Source organism: Bos grunniens, chromosome 13, assembly GCF_055505025.1.
Source record: "Bos grunniens cultivar Pamir isolate PY7600 chromosome 13, Bosgru_T2T1.0, whole genome shotgun sequence".
NCBI lineage: Eukaryota > Metazoa > Chordata > Mammalia > Artiodactyla > Bovidae > Bos > Bos grunniens.
The window spans coordinates 3204360-3225415 of record NC_141177.1 but is presented as its reverse complement, the minus strand read 5'-3'; the positions used below and the strand labels follow the sequence as shown (position 1 = coordinate 3225415).

The 21056-nt window shown below is 44.3% G+C and overlaps 1 long non-coding RNA gene across 9 annotated transcripts in view; it reads left to right on the top strand.

Annotated features, from left to right (window-relative positions):
- LOC147359972 (uncharacterized) overlaps positions 1-21056 on the top strand; it is a 515690-nt gene that overhangs the window by 252565 nt on the left and 242069 nt on the right. For 3 of the 9 annotated variants that reach the window (XR_015138851.1, XR_015138841.1, XR_015138838.1), the window contains one exon: positions 9722-10079. The exons of the other annotated variants lie outside the window; for them this stretch is intronic. This is a non-coding gene — a long non-coding RNA (uncharacterized LOC147359972). Of the gene's footprint in view, positions 1-9721; positions 10080-21056 lie in introns of those variants that run through there. 9 annotated transcript variants of the gene reach the window in all.

Genomic DNA, 21056 nt, shown 5'->3' with positions numbered 1-21056 from the left:
AAGGTTTAAAGCATGGAAGGGATGTGACGTGAGTAGGGGTGTCTATTGCCAGCTCCGAGGATGGAAGAGGCTACATGGAAAGGAGTCTGGGGGCCTCTATGAACTGTGAGTGGTCCTTGGCAACAGCCACAGAGAAAAACAGACTTTAGTCCCCCCCAGCCTTAAGGAACTGGATATTTCCAGCAATCTGAAGGAGGTAGGAAATAGATGTGCCTCTAGCTGCAGATACAAATGCTGCTCAGCCAGGCCCTGGGCTTCACCCTTGTGTGACCCAGAGCAGAAAACTCAGCCATGCCCGGCCTGGACTTCTGGCCTGTTATAGACCAAGAGCTGATTAACGGGTGTCATTAAGCTGTTAAGTTGATTGTAATGAGTCACACAGCGGTAGCAAACTATTGGAGCACGTATGCCTTTTCTGTACTTAGATTAACCACAACGTGGTTCTTTCTTTTGGTTTTTAAAAATCATCTTTGCATTCTGCTTTACACACAGCAGGTGCTGTGAACGTGGAGAAGAGGGACTGCGTGTCTGGTTAGGAATGCAGGCTCTGGAGCCAGAGTGCCCACATTTATGCCAGGCACTGGGTCTTTCTGGCTGTGGAAACTTGGACAGACCACTCAGCTGTCTAGTGTGAAATGAGAATGAAATAATCATACTAGCTCATGAGGCGGAGGTGAGGATAAAATGTGAGGATAAAATGAAGGTGAGGATAAACTTTATTTGCATGTAAAGTTCCCAATGCAGAGTAAGAACTCAATAAAATGTCAGTTATGATTTGTGTGTGTTTCGTGCATGAACCAATGAATTTTAACCACTTTGGAGAGAAACCTTCTAAGAATCTCCCAAACACATCTCTACCTGTTGAAGATGAGCTTATGGAAGTCTTTGTAAACTTTTCTGGGCTACTTGTTATTAAATTATCAACGTATCTAGACTGAAGAGGCATCTTCCGACTCCACGGAGAAGTGGGGCCCTACCTTGAATGGTCTTGTTTCATGTGATGTGTACCTGAGTTTCTCTGGGGAGAGGATTTGTGCACTTCGAGTGAACCATGCACACATTGGAATATCTTGGTATCTGCTGTAAAAACTGTCTCTTCTTCAGTCTTATCAGAAATTCCTCTGACTATGGCCATGTGCTTTTCCAACAGTCACCTCGGGTTTTCCCAAATGCCATGAGATGAGAAATCCACACGATCCATCAAATCTCCCCGACTCTGTTTGCCTGGGCAAATCCATCTCCCCACTCCGATGTTTAGGGACGGCGCCCACCTGCCCCCCGGCCCCTCCAGCTTTCCATTCAGCGAGTTGGGAGAGGAGAGAGTGGGGCTGGGATGTTACTTCCTAGGTTCCCTTCCTCTGGGTTTGTCTTGGCTCGTGTCTCCTCGATGCCGCTGTAGTCAAGGCGGTGTTCTCCACCCAGCTTTTCCTTCTTCCTGAGTCTGGAAACTCCTCTGAGCCCTGCCCCGTCAGGCTGGGGACGGTGGTGCTCCCTGGCTGTCCTGTGCCACATGCTCCCTTACTGAGTGGTCTGTGAAGCACCCGAATTTGAGAGTGGTGCCTTCTGATTTCTGATGAGCCCTTGACTGGTAGACCCAGACCGTTAGATTTTTTACTACTAGTTGTATAGGAGCCCGTAGATTCTAATTCTCTCTCTCTCGTTAGCAAAGCCATTGGGTTTGGCAGCCTCTGTTTTGACTATTCTGAGGTTTATTTCTTATGCCTCTGCTGACTTTTGGTTTATTCTAGATGTGGAGGTTGGCAGAGACGTGAGCTCTGAATGACTGAGTTACGTGGAATGTTTTGTTATCAGGGCATCCCACACATCTCATCTTATTTTGCAGCAAGTTCAGGTCCGAATCCACTGAAACAAGAACTGGAATGATGAAAGAGCCAACCCTCAAATAAGACAATTTTTAAAGGTTGTTTGTTTATGTCTCTAGCAAAACAGGATTGTCCCTTGAATTCCATTTTCTCCAGACTGTTTTGGAAACCCCTGGAAATGGAGAGCACATTTGGCTCTGATAGGGAACACTTCTATTTTGCATATTGACATGCATTTTAACAAGAAAAAGGTCAGTGGCGGGGATGGCACTGCTTGTCGGCGTGACAGCCGACATTTACCTGAGCCTTCTCCATACGCTGCAGTTTAAAATAATTTAGTAAAATAATTGTCATGATTGATTTTTCTTTTCTTTTTGGACCCAGAATTCACCCTTGTGGCTCTAGGGCTAGGTAACTTTCAGAAGCTTAAATTTCCTTTTATTGAAATTCATTTCTTAAGTTCTGGGTGGATGACAAACTTTGATTACAGTCACAAACTCTTTTATGTCTGTGGGTGAAAGCTGGTGAACCTAGAGGCTCTTGACATATTCTTTGAGCAACGTCTGTTCATCGAGTGACATTAGAATGGCAGAACATGAGTGGCTGGGATTTTTTGGAGCATAATCTTCTTGCTGGTAAATCACACATCTTCTGAAGATGTCGGTAGGGGCCCTAAGAGGAAGGTGGGCAATAGACATTGGTGTCACAACAGTAACGGCCTTGGTGCTCAACCTCATACTTCTAGGCCCATCAATGGTAGGGTCATATTTCAACCAAAGGAGAAGAGAAAATAGTTTATATTTAGAATGTCTTACAACTTTCACCGATAAGAAAAGAGGGATGTAGTTGGAGAGCATAAATGACGATGCTTAGATCAAAACAAGGGAAGAGGTGCCTACAGAGGGTCATAAAAATATCAGGAAAAAACCCAGTTCTATTTGAGAAACTTTATTGATCATTTACTGTGTGTGCTCTGTCTGGGAATTTTGTGCTTCTCAGAGACTCTTAACAAGAATGATGTCATGTTTTACATCAATCTGCCTAGCATCTCCCAGAAAAGGGGAAACACAATTATCTGCAGTAAATAGTTGCTGACTGTTCCATTGCACCAACTGTCCGTCCTTCCGATTTTCCATGGTATCATTCTTCTCCATTCTCAGCCCATGAGTGCTGGAAGCTGATCTCATTCCTGCTCCCAACTCAAGGGGTGGGCGCGTGACCACGCCGAGCCGATTAGCACAACATCGGCTTGGCTGGCCCTCTGACCCACAGTGTTTCAATAATATTCTATCTTAGAATCGCAGAACCAGAGGAAGACATGTTCTTATCTGCTGTACTTGCCCCCTGTAGGATTTCTAGATAATGTAATTCTGTAATTTCTGGGGGTTTCCGCATACAGAAAGCATGCCTGAAAATGCAGCTAAGCAAAGTAGAAATCAGAGTTTAGAGACTGACAGAAATCAAGTCCTTCAGATGTAAAGTCGAGTCCTTAGGATGTAAAACATAGACTTGTTAGAGGCTATGAGATGCACAAAATCACCAGAGAGAGCACACACGGTAAGTGATACATGGTAAATGATCAGTCAGTTCAGTTCAGTTCAGTCGCTCAGTCGTGTCCGACTCTTTGTGACCCCATGAATCGCAGCACACCAGGCCTCCCTGTCCATCACCAACTCCCGGAGTTCACTCAGACTCACGTCCATCGAGTCAGTGATGCCATCCAGCCATCTCATCCTCTGTCGTCCCCTTCTCCTCCTGCCCCCAATCCCTCCCAGCGTCAGAGTCTTTTCCAATGAGTCAACTCTTCGCATGAGGTGGCCAAAAAGTTTCTCAAATTGACCTGTGATTGCTTTCTCGTGGTTTTATGACCTCCCTGGGCACCTGCTGCTTTCTCTTGATCAGTCATCATGTGTGCCCTTCAGGCACATCCTTCTTTCCCCGTCAGTGGAAGAAGTAGCACTCTGCCTCCTGAAATGTCAACTTGGCGCGTAAAGCTCTGGCTGACACCGTGGAGGACGTGTGTGTGGAGAACGATCAGCCTCCAAAGACTGCATGTCCTAATTTCCCAACTCTGTGATGTGTTTCCTTCTGTGGCAAAGGGGATATTACAGACGGGTTAAGTTAGAGAGGTTATCCAGGTGGGCCACGATAATCAGTGGGGTGATCAGATAGTGATGGGGATCTCTTTGTGCTTTTGAGCTGCAGCAGGATGATGAAGAGGAGCCATTTGTGTGGAGTAGGGCCTGTTCAGGTGTTTTAGGCAGGAGAAATAGTTAGGCAAAGGCGGGTGGGAGCTTTGTGTATTAGAAGGCCGTTGTGACAGGCCATCAATAAAAATGGAGAAAGATAAGGTCCTTTAGAGCCTGACCAAGGTAAAGGAAGTTGGTCTTTATTTTAGGAAGTCATTGGCTCCAATGTGAATTTCAAAGCCATCTCTCTGGATGGTGCCGTTTCAAGCACGTGACAAGCTGGTCCACCATGTGGCGTGGTCCAATTCTGTCATGCCAGTTTTCAGTGGTCCCTCCCTCCTGGGGCCTTAAAGATGATATTATGGCTGACTGCTAATGTTCATATGAATTATGGTCCTGGACAACGCAGCTAGGCTGCCTTTACTTATTTATTTTTTTGTGGTTTCTACATCAGATACAGCTTTCTACAAGGCTGATAAATATAAGTACTTGGGAGTATTTTATGGATCAATGAAATATTAATGGACCTGGAGGTGCTTTAAGTTTATTTATAAGGCTGGGTCATCTATAGGTCAAATACCATTATAGCAAATGCAATTGTAATGAATATCTTTGATAAATTTGGTTTTTAAGCCCCAACCCATGTCCTACTTATTTGCAACAATATGCCCTCTAGGTCTACAATTCCTTAAATCCAATTACAAAAACAAACAAACAAACAAAAAAAAAACCCTCAAAAATCAAACAATCCCCCACCCCCTCAAAAAACCCCAAACACACACCTGAGAACCAAACTTGGTTTTAAAAAAATTTATAAATCATTAATCTGATAACCAATATTGAATTAAACTGACATGAATATCTATACTTTATTTATCTTGCTGAATGGGAGCATTCATATGGCTCACTGCAGAAATATTGTTTGATAACAGGGATCTGTCCCCAGTCCCTTTAGGGAGTGTTACTTAATATATCTGCTCTGAATTATCTAAGATTCAAGTGATACCTAAATTTCAAAATATATTGGACCTAAGGAGTTCCAGATGGAGGATTATGCCACAACCATCCATGACCATTTCTTCAGGATGCATCAGAAAAGCAAGTGAATTGCAATTGATAATATTTGAAAGTTGGCAGAAACATTTAAGAAATTACAGGTAGAAAAATAGCACAGATACTAATAGTAATAGTTGCATTTGTCCACCCCACTAAGTTTACAAAACATTTATATTATAAATGTCTATTTTGTCTGTGGATGAAGAGGGGGAATTTTATCCTCCTGTAAACTCTGTGAGGTCAGGGACTGTAATGATGGTTTTCACCACTGTATTCTTAATGTATAACTGAGCCTGATAAATTCAATAAATACTTGCAGAATGCAATGAAGTCAGTTGAGCAGACTGGGATCAGATTTTAGGTGACCCACTCAAGTTCTGGGATTGGTGGACTGGAACTCAGGTCTTCCAATACCCACACCAAAGTTTTTTCTCCCTGTATTATCAATGTCTTGCCAAAATGAAAAGAAATTGAAATCCCTTCTGAGGTCATCCAAGAGATTAGACTATAAAGGAAGAAGAGGACTGCAAGGGTTTTTTTGTTTCAGTTGGACTAACTTGACTGATGTATGTAAATAGCTAAGGGCTTTGTTTCTGGATAAAAAAGTGATTCTAATGGGTTCTAATCCGAAAGCATCACTGGCAGTGGAAGATTGTAAAAGCAAACTCTTCACTCTGAAAAATAAAACCTATTAAATTCGAGGCACTGTGATTTTCCAGTGTGAGACTGTGTAGCAGCAATTAAATTCTGTTGTGTGTCTGCAGTCCTTGTTACCGACGAGGTTTCATATTATTAACTGAGATTCTAAGAATATCAGCTCTCCTTAGCAAAGTGCCGTTCTGCTCATGTGAAACAATTTGCATACATCTGATTTGCCCTTGATTTGTCGCTCCCTTACTCCCTGCATCCTGTTTAGAGCCCAGTCCAATAGACTACATCTTCGAATATAATCTGTGTGTCCACTTCTCTACCCTCGTGGTTCCCGTTCAGACGCCTCTGACAGCTCCCAAGCTGGCCTGTGTGCTCTGTTCTTGACACGGCAAGCAAACTGCTCTCTTAAAACATGGAAACTGTCTTAAGCTGTGTTCCCTGGCAGCAAACCCTAAGATGAGGATGTGTGTGAAATAATTTGTTCAGGAGCATTCCCAGGAAAGAGCAGGATGGGAGTGGGGAATGGGGCCAGGGAGGAAGGGAGGCAGAGCAAGCGTGCAAACTCAGAGTCCTGGGGAAGGCGGCAGCCCACGGGGGCCCTGGAGCACAGACCACACCTCGGACGGCCTCAGCTGGGAGCAAGGGGGCTGGGGCACTGATACCGCCCATCCCTGTCAGTCACTGGTCAGGGCTGCAGCCGGAAGTCCTACATTCCCCGGCAGCTCAGGCTCGGAGTACGCAGGAAGGAGAGTATCCTTACGACAGCCCCAGGAAATAACCTGGTGGTGATGGTTTAGTTTGTAAGTCGTGTCCGACTCTTTGTGACCCCATGAACTGTAGCCTGCCAGACTCCTCTGTGCATGGGATTTCCCAGTCAAGAGTACTGGGGTGGGTTGCTGTTTCCTTCTCCAGGGGATCTTCCTGATCCAGGGATGGAAACTGGTCCTCCTGCACTGCAGGCGGATTCTTTACCAACTGAGCCACCTGTTAGTTTCACCGTACTGGCACAGAAACTGAAGTACAAGGTGTTCGCATAAATCGCCCACATCCGCACCCTCAGGAGTGGTGGAGACAGACCCTGACCCTGGAGGTCTTACTGTCTGTCTTCTTACGCACGGCTTCAGATGATGCTCTAACATCTCACAGACAAGGAGGGTGGCAAGTAGCGGGAGTGCCAGGGGAGATCTACAGAATTACCGCCCAGCAGCTTTCCAGAACCAAGAGGACAGAGACTTGAGACACAAGTGCAGTGGGTGATTCTGAACTTGGTCTTTTTACTACAAAAGCCATTCTTAGGACACTTAAAGAAATATGAGTGGGATATTTCTGAATGTTCATTGGTAGGCTATATAATGCTGGTTTCCAGATTTTGATGGTTGATTGTGGTTAAGTAAGAGAAATTTATGTTTGTAGAAAATAGACACTAAAGTGTTTGGGGCCTCAGGTCAAGTTCATGGAAAAATGGTTCTTTTTTCCTTACTTGTAACTTTACTGCACTTTTGAGATGGCTTCAAAATGAAAAAAAAAAAAAAACCTTAAAATCCTCAAGCAGCACTTATTGAATAATTATCTTAATTGCAATGCTTAGCTTTGAATTTCAAAATAGATATTTAGTATGAACTTAGTCTTAAAAGCCAGGCTTTTTTTTATAGGAAAGCACTGTTATTCTGGCTGTTTCCCAGTCTGAGCTTGTACACCTCAGGAACCAAGGCTTGCAGGCAGATCACAAAGTAAAACTTAGAGTGGGAAAGGTGAGGTGATGAATTCAGAGAAATTTCTGATCTTGCAAGACTCGAAAAGCCCCCATAAAACAGAAGGAGGAGCCCAGAGATGTGGCCAGGATAGAGGCCAGCAGGAAGGCCAGAAGTATCCTAGCTCTAGGTTTGAGGTCACCTAGGACTTTGGGTCTAGAACACAATTCTTGAGTTTGAAGTTTTTGGAAACTTCAACCCACCTGGAAAGTTCTGCATTGGGCATGAGGATGCCCAGCTGGGCAACCTCTCAGGCTTGCCTTCCCCAAGAACAACAGCAAGGAAGCAAGCAGTCCCCATACCAAGGAGCACTTGGAAATGCTTGTGTTCCATTCGCCTGGAAGAAGACTGGTTTCAGGGAATGAAAGTCTAGATGACTGGGACTTCATGGCATGCTGAAAGGTAATGGTGAGATCCATGATCATTAATACCAAGTGCCAACACAGAGCCCAAAATGTAGGTGGGTTCAATTCCATCTTGGTAGATATCAGCCCAGAATGCCACTGATCATGACAGTCATTGCAGTAAGGATGGAGGAAGATACCCGAAGACCATGAACAGAAGGAACCCGTGTGAAGGGGAGGTTGTGGGCCAGACATGCCTCCCCAGAACTATGAGTCTTTCCGTGGTACCAGAGTATCTGGGGAAGTGGGCAAGAACTGAGACTGAAGAGGAACTCTGAAAGTTTGGAAAATACCCTAAAAAATAATTTAGTAAAAGTAGTGATGCCTTCAATTGATAAATGCTGTCAGTAGTAATGACACTTGGTGGCAAAAATGGTTTATATACTCTTGACTCCCTTTCCCCCATTTTTAACTCACCAGAGTCATAGTTACAAATGCCAACTTCTTTATAGAAACAATGAAGGTGATGGAAGCAATTAGGGGGTGTGAGGGTGAGGTGGAAAGCATCCTTTCATAATATGCTCAGAGAGATGTCCTCTAAAGCTGAGCCTTGGATAAAGACAAGAAAGCAGTGAGGGGGTAGTTGGGAGAAAACTGTGCTGGAAGAAGAAGCAGTCCAGGCAAAGGCCTTGAAATGTTAGCAAGCTTGACGTGGCTGAGAGCCCCTGGAGGAGGAAAGGGCAGCCCACGCCAGTATTCCTGCCTGGGAAATCCCATGGACAGAGGGGCCTGGTGGGCTACAGTCCATGGAGTCACAAGAGAGTCAGACATGGCTTAGTGACTGAACAACAGCAGAACAAATGGTTACAGTCACGAAAGGAGGTGATGAGGCTGGAGCTTGGAAAATTAGTGGTGGAGGGACTTTTCTGATGGCTCAGTGGGTGAGAATCTGCCTCCTAGCACAGGGTACATGGGTTCCATCCTTGGCCGGGGAACTAAGATCCCACATGCCGTGGGGCAGCTAAGCCTGCATGTCACGACTGCTGAGCCTGAGCACCTCGACTAGAAGCCTGTGTGCTGCAAACTCCAGAGCCACGCACTCTGGAGCCCACACACCACAGGGAAAGTTGCGGAATGCTGCGGTGGAGATCCAGCGTGCCACAAGTAAGACCTGATGCACCCAACAATATCTAAGTATGTACTAAAAAGAAAAAAGTCAGTGGTGGAGCGACGGAGGGTAAGGAGGGAGCGGCAGCAGGGTCAGGCTGTGGAGGGCCCGGCGGCCGCAGCAAGGAGGGCTGGGTTTATAGGAAGCATGACGGGCACTTGAAGAAGCTTAAAATGCAGAGTGCAGTTAATGCACATATATGGAGTCTGCAAAGACAGTGCTGATGGAGCTCTTTTCAGGGGAGCAGTGGGGACACAGACCCAGAGACCAGACTTGTGGACACGGTGGGGGAAGGAGAGGCAGAGACAGACTGAAAGAATAACACTGAGCACACGTCAGCGTTGGCGAAGTGGGTAAACGGTGGAGATCGCTGCCGGACGCGGGAGCTCACACCCGGCGCTCTGTGACCACCCGGAGGGGAGGCAAGGGGTGGGAGGGGGCGTGTGTATACCTATGGCTGGTTCATGGCAGAATCTAACACAGCATTGTAGAGCAATTATCCCCCAATTAAAAATAAATAAAATAATTTAAAAAAGGTTTACGTCTTAGAGTGATCATTAAGGCCCATTGGGTAGAAATGGAAGCTCAGAGAATAAGAAAGAGGCTGTTACAATGAATAATAAGACATGGAGTGAAGTGGGTGGATTCGAGATTTAATTTGGAGGTAAACCCCCCAGAATGGCTGATGGATTGGCTGTGGGAAAAGAGGAAAAGTGAGAAATTAACGATAATTCTCAAGGTTTCAGCTTGAATGAGTCACTCTGGTGGAGGAGTAGATGGAGCCGTTGACTGAAATGATAAGATTGGAGCAGAAAAGTCCCGGGCACTGTTCCACTGCGGACGCCTGGCTTCTTCCTGAAGAGCATCTGTCAGACTACGATCTTCGTTACCAACATCGAGGACCACGACAGCGCATGCAATATATCTAATGTAAAGCCATTTCCAAGGCCTGTATCTTCATGTAAAGTTTTCAGTTAGTTGGTAGTTTATTAATGGCACCGTTTACATTTGCCCCTGGATGTGTTGCTGTAATTAAAATAACTCCTGAATTTATCACTTGAGCCCAGAAGAATGAATAAAGGCGTTACATGATGGAATAAGTCTCTGTATTCTGTTCTCTTTGATACGAACAACCACATAAAGTTTTCTGACACATATAATGTTTGACATCAGTCAGAAGAAAGATGCAACAGAAATATTGCATGTTTAAAGCAGAGCTGAAAAAGACTAAAAAAATCCCATATTGCATAAAAGAAAGAGTTAGGTTGCCACCAATGTGAAAGGAAATCAATGACACGACTTTGGAGACTCATTTCAATCTGTTGTTGACATTGTTTTCTGGGAGTAATTTTCTCAAAATGTTAACAGTATTGAGTTTGCCTATTGATTCTATTATTTTTGACCTTGCATGAGTGTGGGCTAATCTTACATGCCATAAAATTTCCTTTCACAGCTAAAATTATTGTGTGACTCTGGAGGAAACCTCCGATCGGGTCAGGCACCCTCCTCAGGGTTCTGATGAGGGTATAAGCAGCAATAATGAGTTATGTTGACTTCCAATACACTTTCATGTTGTTTACATTTTATTAAATGGTTTAAGCAGGGTCATCATGTAAATGATCAACGTATTGACTGAAATGCTCAAGCCTAGATGGATTGAAGGCCAGAGACAGCCAACCCGATTGGCCAGCTTGAATTTGAGTCAATAACATAAATACGTATTTGGTTACAGAATCAAAGCCAACTTCATATTCATTATTCTGAAATCCCCGCTGAATAAAGAGCTGCAAAGGATACTATTGGAAGACACCTTTTCTTCTTATAGCGTCAGGCTCCCAGTTACTTCCTCTTAAAAAAATCCAAATAAAATAACAACAACAAAAAATCCAAACCGAGTGAATTCAGCAGAGTTCAGGAGAGTTTGCTGAAGACAGAGTGAATGGGAAACCAAAAGCTCTTGAATGGTTTTCCTGGGAAAAGAATAGATTTATTGTCTTTCTAAAGGGGAAGGTTGGCAGCTGTATTTTCAGAGTCTTTATGAAAAAGTCCCAGCATGCCAGTCACATCCCATCCGCTCCACACCCTGCCCTCCCACATATCTCCATAGGAGGTCAAACCACCTGTGAAGGACACACCCCACTCCACCCTGGCAGCTCCCCAGGCTGTCTGCAAAGACATTTCAGGATTTACTGGCACGATGCTAATGGGTTTGCCCACACATACTTTGAAGAGGATTGCTAGAGGAGTTAATTTGCCTCCTAATGATTTAATTATATGCTACAGCTCTGCTCTACAAGAATAACAATGTTCCTTAGTTTCCTGCCTGGGGTGGAGATGCTGATTTTGGAGAATTTTGGAAAAGAGTGACATTTACTCTTCTTAGAGAGGCCAGTTGAGTCACTGGGGAAGGGGGGAATATTTTTCCATGCCACAAAATAACTTTTTTTTCCCACTCATCCATCAGGGAGTGAGGGTAACAGAGATGACCATAATCAGATGTGCTGTGGTTTTTATTCACATTCTCTTGATTGAGCCTGTGAAGTAATATCAGTTTTTATTTTCATATAAGCTCAGTGAGGCTTCTTGGCTTGCCTGATACAGAAAGTGGATGAGCTAGGAGTCCCACTGAAACCTTTTGACTTGAAAACCCCATTTTTTCCCAATACTTGAGCACCTTTCTATAGCTTAAAAGGCCTTCCTCTGCCATGCAAGTTGAGCTCTTTGGAAGCAGGTCCTAAAACAGAATTGGAGGTTTAAGACGTTTACTGGAGTCAATGCCTGTAGAAAGACAGGAAGGAACCACGGCTGGGTGGAGGCAGAGGTTGCACTGAAGTCCGGCCCCGTAGGGCAAGCTCTGGGGCTGACGTCGGCTGTCACAGTGTCCTGCGGGCAGAAGTGGTCAGACCTTTGGCTCCCAGCTCACTGTGTCACTCCACCAGCTGCTCAGAGGGTGTGAACTCCTGGCGTTTGGCATTCACAGCTGGAGCAGCTCCTGAATTCACGGAGGGACAGCTGGGCAGTGAGCCTTCCCTGCAGGAAGATTGGAGCGGCACTTCTCTGTCTACAGAACAGTTTTCAGGTGTACCCACAGAAACCCTGATCACCCAAGAGAGAGGAGGAGGTAGAAAAACTGGAGGCTTCTGCATCAGGATGCCTTGATTCATATCCCCAATCCACCTCTTCCTGGCTAGGGCATGTTGGTAGGCTACTTGAAACTTGAGATCAATTGAAATTATACCCGGCATACTGACAGCATTTGATTGAGTTATGATGAGGACTAAGGGTAATTTCTATAAAGTATTTCTGATCAGAACCTCTGGAGAAAAGGCCCAGATTCTGGGCCACTCATCAGGCTCCCAAGTGCAGATCTGATCACGCCGCCTCCTTGCTAGCGCTGTCTTTCTGCTCTGGGTTCTCCCAAAGCACGGTGAGAACACTTTGCCCTGTTGCTGGATTATCCTCTAGGTCCTTCGTTGTGAATCCCCATCCCAGGGAGGCTGGGAATGAAAGAGGGGACTCTCAGACTATGGAGTCCTATAAATGGTTGTATCACTAACATGTTAGTCCCTCCTTGGAACTCAGTGCAGCCACCAGTCCCCAGACAAGAGTTTATCTCTTTTGCTCTGAGCTTCAGGGGAGGCCAGGCACCAGGACAGCTGGGTAGAGCTTGAGGCCAGAGGTGGCTGTGCACTTCTTGGCGTGCTCAGGATTCAGATGAGGACAGGAGGATACTCCTGAATGTTTTTTGAGTGCCTATTATGTGCTGGCCACCGAGTCATGCCTTTTATGTGAATTTCTCATTCAGTCTTCACAGCAGCAATTTTAAAAAGGTATTATCTCTGGCCACATTTTAATGAGCAAACTGAAGAGGGCTGCAAAAGATGAGGAGATTTCTTTAGTCCCTATGGCTAGCAAATGCTGGCGCTCAGAGTTGGACCAGGGCAGTCTGACACCAGGCTCAAACTGAGAGGAAAATGGGAAAGGGCAGGAGAGTTGGCTGCTCCCACCGGTGGAGGCTGTGGGCCCTGGCGGCCCTGTGCTTGCCTCGCTGCGGTGGGCTGCAGGCCCTTTTCTGTACTGAAGGTTTCCTTTTCCTGTTCATCCTACGTGTCCTGGCTGAACTTTATCTCCCTGCAGCTTAGATTCTTCCAAGGTCCTGTTGTAGGCGCTTGCGTGTTTGACGTATATGAAATAACATGCAGAATCCTAGATGGGAGCTTCACTGGCAATCTGTAACAAGTCTTCCCTATTCATTGGACTTTTCCGTCTGATAACTGTCAGTTTTTAAATGTTCTCTGCCTCCATGCCTGGTATTATGTGGAATTATTATCAATGTTACTTCTATGATGTATATCAGTTGAATTGTACTTAAACTTCATATAAGATAATCCCTGAATGTAGAATTCTATAGTCAGATCCTCCTAGGTTAAAAATCCTAGCTCTACTCTCTATGTGACCTGACCCAATTTTTTCAGTTTCACTTCTCAAACGTCTCATCTGTAAAATCGGCAAAATGTTACTTATGGAGTTGCTCAGTGAGGTAACAGATTTAAATGTCTAGTTCTTATTACCATTATTACACAGTTTTCTATGAAGGATAAGAGAACAGATTTGAGGTTGTATTGTAATTAAGATGGGTTTTGTGTTTTTTATTTGACCCTTTTTTTCTTCAGGTCATGAGGAAAAGTGTATAAGGAACAGCGGTGTTTACTAGTAGTGTTTAGGAGTTGGAGTAGATAGTGTTGTTTTCAAAGGGGAAGGATCTGAGGCTTCTAATGTGGGGTGGGGATGGCTGACGGGCTCTGGAACCTTTAAAATGGTCCTGGTGGACTCCATTTCTTAGCGGAAATAAAGGGACCTCCTTCCTTCCTGGAAAAGAGACACCGAGCGATAAACCAAGTACTCTTTTTGAAAATTTCCCCTGATATTTGTCCCTGGAGGAGTGTGCCTCAGGGAGATTTATTGTTCGAAGCTTTTAGCCTCAAGCTTAATTTTAAAAGTATGTATTCAATATTTCCCTAGAAACAGAGCAGCTCTATTTAGAAGTCATGGGTGCGCCCAAGCTCTGCTCAGAAGATTACCTCAAGTTTCACTTAATACCAGCCTCAGACCTGGAGGCGAATTATTTATTTCATCACTTGGAGAAGGGATTATCCTTTTTCACTTTTCCCATCAGTCCCTGCTATCTTGTAGGTGGGGACGTGCCTCTAAAGACAAAAAATGAGCAGGAGTAAAGCCAGAGCCCTTTGATATGTAAAAATATTTAAGTCAGGACATCACCTTCCCTTGGTGACTTGATCCACCCTACTTTATTTATTGGAAGGACTGCTGCTGAAGCTGAAGCTCCAATACTTTGGTCACCTGATGTGAAGAGCTGACTCATTGGAAAAAATTCTCATGCTGGGAAAGATTGAGGGCAGGAGGAGAAGGGGGTGACAGAGGATGAGATGGTTGGGTGGCATCACCGTCTCAATGGACATTGAATTTGAACAAACTCCAGGAGATGGTGGTCAGGGAAGCCCGGCGTGCTGCAGTCCACGGGGCCGCCAAGAGTCGGACCTGACTGAGAGACTGAAAACAACAACACGCATTCGCTGCAGTTCCCCCAGGAGCCACGTCTGAGATGAGGATTGGAGTTTGGTAGTTTATGCAGCATTGAAGCCAAGAAACCTTGATAGGGGGAGTAAGAAGGTGAGCCAAGGGTGGGAAAGTGTGTTACCAAAGGAGTTACCACTCCACACGACTGGAACGTACTCCTGCTGGGGACCCACCAGAGGCAGGAGAACACACACTTCTGAGTTATCCACGCCAGGAGTGAGGCAGCTGGGGTGTTTGTATGCCAGTTTCTGTCACTTGTTGTTTGAAGGCTGCCTCAAGGGGCACTGATTCTCCGGCATCTCTGGTCTGCTGTGCTGCATACGGGGTCGACTTGGAAAGCAGAGAAAGTCCTCAGAGAAGACATCAGTCTAGTGTGTCCTGAGCGGCAGGGGCTGAGCAGATGGGGTTGGCACCCCATCAGATGATGATGGTGGCTGTGAGTGCTATCACTGGGTTGAGTCCTTGCCTTCCAACTTGTTTTAAGTCTGTTTCAGCCCTGTGTTTGGTGCTGAGGTGGCACAGATGATTAAGATCAAGTCCTGTCCTTAGGATGCTCACAGTTTACTGAGGGAATTGAGACAGGCAAGTAACGAGTAATTTTGAGCCAGTGAGATTTTTATTATGATATATGGTACTTAATAATATGGGGCTTTCCTGGTGACTCAGTGGTAAAGAATCCACTTGTCAATGCAGAAAACACAGATTCAGTCTCTGGGTCGAGAAGATCCCTGGATAAGGGAACGGCAACCCACTCTAGTATTCTTGCCTGGAAAATCCCATGGACAGAGGAGCCTGGCAGGCTATAGTCCATGGGGTCACAAAAGAGTCGAACATGACATAGTGACTAAACAACAGCAACACTTAACAATTTAGTTCAGTTGTATCCGACTCTTTGTGACCCCATGGACTGCAGCACCCCAGGCCTCCCTGTCCATCACCAACTCCCTGCGTTTACTTAAACTCATGTCCATCAGGTCAGTGATGTCATCCAACCATCTCATCTTCTGTCATCCCCTTCTCCTCCCACCTTCAATCTTTCTCAGCATCAGGGTCTTTTCCAATGAATCAGCTCTTCACGTCACGTGGCCAAAGTATTGCACTTCCAGCTTCAGCATCAGTCCTTCCAATGAATATTCAGGACTGATTTCCTTTAGGATGGACTAGTTGGATCTCCTTGCAGTCCAAGGGACTCTCAAGAGTCTTCTCCAACACCACAGTTCAAAAGCATCAATTCTTTGGCCCTCAGCTTTCTTTATAGTCCAACTCTCACATCCATACATGACTACTGGAAAAACCATGGTTTTGACTAGACAGACCTTTGTTGACAAAGTAATGTCTCTGGTTTTTAATATGCTGTCTGGGTTGGTCATAGCTTTTCTTCCAAGGACCAAGCATCTTTTAATTTCATGGCTGCAGTCACCATCTGCAGTGATTTTGGAGCTCAGGAAAATAAAGTCTCTCACTGTTTCCATTGTTTCTCCATCTATTTGCCATGAAGTGATGGGACCGGATGCCATCATCTTAGTTTTCTGAATGTTGAGTTTTAAGCCAACTTCTTCACTGTCCTCTTTCACTTTCATCAAGAGGCTCTTTAGTTCTTCTTTGCTTTCTGCCATAAGGGTGGTGTCATCTGCATATCTGAGGTTATTGATATTTCTCCCGGCAATCTTGATTCCAGCTTGTGCTTCATCCAGCCCAGCATTTCTCATGATGTACTCTGCATAGAAGTTAAATAAGCAGGCTGACAATATACAGCCTTGATGTACTCCTTTCCCAATTTGGAATCCGTCCATTGTTCCATGTCCAGTTCTAACTGTTGCTTCTTGACCTGCATACAGATTTCTCAGGAGGCAGGACACATGGTCTGGTATTCCCATCTGTTGAAGAATTTTCCACGGTTTGTTTTGATCCACGCAGTCAAAGACTTTGGCATAGTCAGTAAAGCAGAAATAGATGTTTTTCTGCAACTCTCTTGCTTTTTTGACGATCCAGCGGATGTTGGCAATTTGATCTCTGGTTCCTCTGCCTTTTCTAAATCCAGCTTGAACATCTGGAAGTTCACGGTTCACATACTGTTGAAGCCTATTTTGGAGAATTTTGAGCATTACTTTGATAGCCTGTGAGATGAGTTCAGTTGTGTGGTAGTTTGAGCATTCTTTGGCACTGCCTTTCTTTGGGATTGGAATAAAGATTGACCTTTTCCAGTCCTGTGGCCACTGCTGAGTTTTCCAAATTTGCTGGCATATTCAGTGCAGCACTTTCACAGCGTCATCTTTTAGGATTTGAAGTAGCTCAACTGGAATTCCATAACCTCCACTAGCTTTGTTCATAGTGATGCTTCTTAACAATACATGTATTGTTACACATAAGTAGTGATACACTTAATGTGTGTCATTTGTACCACACTGTACACTAAGCACTTATTTAGATTAGTTTATTTGGTCCCCGCAGGACCTCTACAGGTGGGTGCTTTTATTATATATTTTAGAGATGAGGGAACAAATTTCAAGGTTTTCATTCAGACTGAGGAAAATCCAAAATGTGAACACAAACTGTCTGGTTCTAGACCCTCATCCTTATCTGCTACACTATATATATCAGGGTTTCTCAGCTTTGTCAAGATTGACCATCTGAGCTGGATAATTCTGCGACCTGGAGTTGTCCTGTGTATTATAGGATATTTAGCAGGATCCCTGGCCTCCACCTGCCAGAAGCCAGCATCACCCTCCATTCCCACCCCCTCCTGAGTGATGACAACCGAAAGAGTCTCCAGACATTGTCACATGTCCACTGAGGTGCAAATAGCCCCAGTTGAGAACCACTGCTGTCTATTATTCAGCAATTAGTATTTCTCAGGAAGTCTTCCCAGAAGGCAGATGAAAATTCTCTCGTCTCTATTGTTTAATCTTCCTTACCAAATAAGAAGTAGGATTTTGAAGCTCATCACATCTGTAAATCGATAGCAAAATCTCTCTCAGTGCACAGAAAATGGAGGTGGGCATGGAGCTCTTCAGCAGTGAGGGTTCCTGGCCTCTGAGCGGCACATTGGACAGTCTTGCTCATGGCACTCTGTCTCATGCCCTTTGAACATGTCTCCATGGTCATTCAGTTTAAATGATGTTTGGCAACTTGATTAACTGAGAAATTAGTGAAAAGACCATTAGATGAGAATGGACTGTGAGTTCCTATGGAGCTGTTTGTTTTATTATTTTCCATTTTTCTCCTCAGGCTATTTACTCATGCCTTTTTAAGAGTTCTGCTTTGAACCGTCCTCACCCAAGTAAATAAATCCCTCTTCTTTCTGTCCACAAGCCAGGAGATTCTAAGCTTTATTTTTCAAGTCCTTCAAACTGAATTTTATCCATCTGACTTCTCAGAGCCGGTCAAGTTTGAAAACTGATCCTTGAGGTTTTGGAGCGCTTTGTGCGAGGACAATAGTTGTAACTTTGGCATTAACATGTCCTTATTCGTCTCCCTTCTTTCCTCTGGCAAAACAAAACAAAAAAACCCAACACTCTTTAATTCATTGCCATCCACATTTGGCTTTATAGCTAAATCTATGTGATCAGAGAAATTTCATTATACTGTTGGAAGCCTGAAGAAGTCACTTTTTCAACTGGTTGTAAAAGTATAATCCCATGATGTTGAAGCATTCTTTATAACAAAACATTTCCTTGTGCCTTTTCAAAGCATTTCCCTGTGCCTCTGGATAGCTTATTGCACAGTACTTTTTAAATCTGTTTGCAACTTTGTATGATTGATGCCTTTAATGAAATAAAAGTATGACATAATCACTTTGATGACGTAATTCAGTTTGTGAACTGTTTGTGAGAGGTGAAATGCCACCATGGTCCAGAGTGTAGGCTCTGGGGTGAGACAGAATTGGATTTGAATCCAGGCTTCCTCAGCAGTAGCTCTGTGCCTCACAGGCAGGATAATGGATCCCTCAGAGATTCTGGTGTCCTGATGCCTGAAACCACCGAATGTGTTAATGTTATCTGGCAAAGGGGTCTTTGAAGATATGATTAAGTTCAGATTCTTGTGGTAGAATATCCTGGATTATCTGGGCAGGCTCAGTGTCATCACAAGAAGGGGATCAGAATCAGAGAGATTGGAAGATGCTATGCCGTTGACTTTGAAGGTGTAGAAAGAGGCCACAAGCCAAGGAATGCAAGCCGACTTTAGAAGTTGGGAAAGGTAAAAAAGCTGTTCTCCCTCAGAGCCTCCCAAAGGGATGCAACTCTGCTAACACCTTGATTCTAGACCAGTAGGACCCAGTTTGGACTTCTGACTTCCAAAACTGTAAGGTAATGAATTTGTGTTGTTTTAAGCCACTAGGTTTCTTTTGGTTTTGTTTTGTTACAGGAATAATAGGAAGCTAGTAGGGGCTTCCCAGGTGGCGCTAGCAGTAAAGAATCTGCCTGCCAATGCAGGAGACTTAAGAGTTTGATCCCTGGGTCAGGAAGATCCCCTGGAGGAGGGAATGGCCACCCTTTCCAGTATTCTTGCCTGGACAATCCCATGGACAGAGGAGTCTGGGGGGTTACAGTCCTTGGGGGTAGTGAAGAGTTGGACATGACTGAAATGACTTAGCATGCATGCATAGCAAGTAGCATAATCTCTTTAAATCATTGTTTAGTCATGTACAAAGCTGAATAATAACTGTCCCATTGGGCTGTTGTGAGGTATACATGAGAGCCATGCTTGCACTGAGCCTGGAGTACCATTTGTGCTTAAAGATACAGAATTAGTCATGGGCTTTTGGTTTTGCTATGTAGTAACATCCCCAGCATCCTGTCTACTATTAAACTTCCAGTATACTCAACTGTCAGAAAAGGCAGTGGCACCCCACTCCAGTACTCTTGCCTGGAAAATCCCATGGACGGAGGAGCCTGGTAGGCTGCAGTCCATGGGGTCTCTAAGAGTCAGACACAATTGAGCGACTTCACTTTCTCTTTTCACCTTCATGCATTGGAGAAGAAAAGGCAACCCACTCCAGTGTTCTTGCCTGGAGAATCCCAGGGATGGGGGAGCCTGGTCGGCTGCCATCTATGGGGTCGCACAGAGTCGGACATGACTGAAGTGACTTAGCAGCAGCAGCAGTATACTCAACTGTATATGAATTTTATGTGTCAGCTCGGCTAGGCTATGGTGCCCAGTTTTTGGTCAAATACTAGTCTAGACATTGCTATGAATCCCTAGCATCCATATTTGTGGGTGTGATTATAATATAATCAGATGACTTTAAATAAAGCAGATTACTCTCCATAGTGTGAGTGGTCCTCATTCAATCAAGAGTCCTCATAAGAGTCCTTACGAGGAAAGTCTGAGGTTTCCAGGGAAAGAAATTGTTCTGTCTCAGACTGAAACATGGAAACCCTGCCTGAGTGTTCCAGCTGCTGGCACGCCCTGCAGGTTTAGACTATAGACGGCACACCAACTCTTATCCGATTTTCTTGCCAGCCTGCCCTACACATTTTTTTGTTTTTTTGGACTTCCCAGCCCTGACAATCTTGTGAGCAAACTTCTTAAAATAAATCTGGTTCTTTCTCATTCTTTATATCCCGTTGGTTCTGTTTCTCTGAAGAACCCTGCTGAATGTACCATCCAAACCAAGTGCAGCCCTGAAAGATGTAAATTTGAAAAATGAGCGGTAGTTCTGACAAGTGCATGATATTAAGCGTTGTCTCCAGGTTGCCAAGAGCTTTGCATTTTCTCATTGACATTTAAAGGGACTGCACCTGGGTTGTTTCCTTCCCTTCACCTTTAAACCTAGTGTGTAATTAGGATCACGGTGATATGGGATCACTAAAGACAAAATATCACAGTAAAAGAGTTGGGATGGTTCTCTCACATCCTTTGTAATGAGGTTGGAACTTGAACTTAGAGTTGACATTCAAGAAGGATGATTGCCATTGCCACGTGAGTTTGTGTATAGGTTCTTTCCTTAGCCCCTCTGAATGTCCCTACCTCATCCTCACCACCTAAGCCCCTACCCTAAGACTCTCTAGTAGTCAAGCAGCTAAAGGGTTATTGCCTGCGTGAGGAGTGACTGTTCCCATTGGTTGGTGCTGGTACTGTATAGGTTATTGATTATTTTGGTGTTGCTTCTGCCTAAAAGTACTAATTAATGAACAAAATTCAATGAAGAATTGTCCAGTTGTTCAAATTGTAAATGTCTATAAGTGCAATTTAATGTATGTTATCACTTTAAAGAAAAAAAATAGTTGAAAATCTTCATACTTTACTCTTTTTTCTTAGGAAGAATTTTAAATCTTTATTTTCAAGCCGTTCTTTTTATGGTTAATGTACTATGTCTCTTGTTACTTTTTTCTTTAACAGACAGGAGGCAAGTGTAACCATTTTCAATTGGACACATATTTAGATTTTCTCCTGTGACAATGTCTCACTGTCTTATTTGCTGATTCACATATAATTCTTCTGTATAAATTACTTTTTATTGGCCTTGAAATAAA